The sequence below is a fragment of the Poecilia formosa genome, unplaced genomic scaffold, assembly GCF_000485575.1.
Source record: "Poecilia formosa unplaced genomic scaffold, Poecilia_formosa-5.1.2 Scaffold1129, whole genome shotgun sequence".
Taxonomy (NCBI): Eukaryota; Metazoa; Chordata; class Actinopteri; order Cyprinodontiformes; family Poeciliidae; genus Poecilia; species Poecilia formosa.
Window position 1 is genome coordinate 26,708 of NW_006801068.1, and position 1,261 is coordinate 27,968.

Genomic DNA, 1,261 nt, shown 5'->3' on the forward strand with positions numbered 1-1,261 from the left:
CTAACCGTTCATGGCGTCATGCTACTTGTGTCTCAATCCTGCTTTTTAAAAAATGTCAAGCTGCAGTTGTTTTATTTGCTAAACATGATTTGATGTCCCGGTTGTTAACATAAAAGCAGGTGGCCATTTAACTTCGGTAAATATACTTTCCATGTCAAGTTTGGGGTTTTAGAATATGGGAAATGTCGCCTGGAGTAGGGGGTAGTTAGAGGTGGTGGAGAGTAGTGGGGTGCGGGGGGGAGTGTGGTCGAACGATGAACGAACGTAAACTGGGACCGGGGGTAGCGGGAGCAGCCGTTAGACCAGGGGACGGACGAACGAACGTAATGGGGGCGGAGGGAAACCGTTCGAGGGGACGACCTTAAGACTGGGGTGGGTACGGCTCGTGTTTCAGTTAGCGTTAAATTTGTTGCATGTTCGGTGATCTAATCAGGCATGTTGAGATTAGGTTAGGTTGATTAACTGTTACAGTGGGTCAGAAGCTTCTTGCCTCATATAAATTGTAAGTCAGTGGATCGTACATACAGATAGTTAATTTTCCTGTTTCTGAAATAGGAATAAACATCACTGAGAGTAAATAAGTGACTTTTGCAAAAAAAAAAAAAAATGCTTGCTTGCAAACTCATTATCGGTTATTGTAGCTTAGCTTAAAAACTATATAACTAGTACTGTTCTAAATTTGTTGTCAGAACAAATGATTTCATTTATTTGTTAAAAAAACAAATGATTGATTTAATCATTGGAAGACTTGCATGTTTTGGTGTTTATATTTTTTTTCTCCTTGTATAGTTATTTTGTTTTCTCTCTTCAACAGCTGCCTCCAGACACTCCTGAACTTTTCCTGGCAAGCAACTATGCATCTTTACAATAGGTGTGTACATTTGTTTTTGTTTCACTCAACCTGTTAAACCTTTAGTTTAAATTAAGAAATGTGTGGTCTTTTCTACAATAATATAGACATAATGTTTTGTTGTATCTTTCTAATAATGTCTAACGCAGCACTATGTAACTTATGATACAGTTTTTTTTTTTTACATATTTGTTGAAGCTGTCACTGTGTCCTGATATTGCATGAGAGATAATGTGTGGAAAAAACATGTAGCTCTTCTGTTAGCCAGTGCTAACTGGATTCAAACAGTCAGAACCAGGAGGCAGGTCTTAGAGTGTCAATCACAAACTCTTGTGGTGCTGCTCATCCCACTTCTCCCAGATCTCTTGCGTTTGGCTACGCTGCAGCTAACGGAACCTGTCAAGAATGTTA

General features: G+C 39.3%; 1 long non-coding RNA gene across 1 annotated transcript; it reads left to right on the top strand.

The window, feature by feature from the left end:
• Window positions 1-6: 6 nt before the first annotated feature.
• LOC107835165 (uncharacterized) lies at window positions 7-1,088 on the top strand. Its single transcript, XR_001660993.1, has 2 exons — window positions 7-201; window positions 243-1,088. It is a non-coding gene; the product is annotated as an uncharacterized LOC107835165 (long non-coding RNA).
• The last annotated feature ends 173 nt before the right edge of the window (window positions 1,089-1,261 follow it).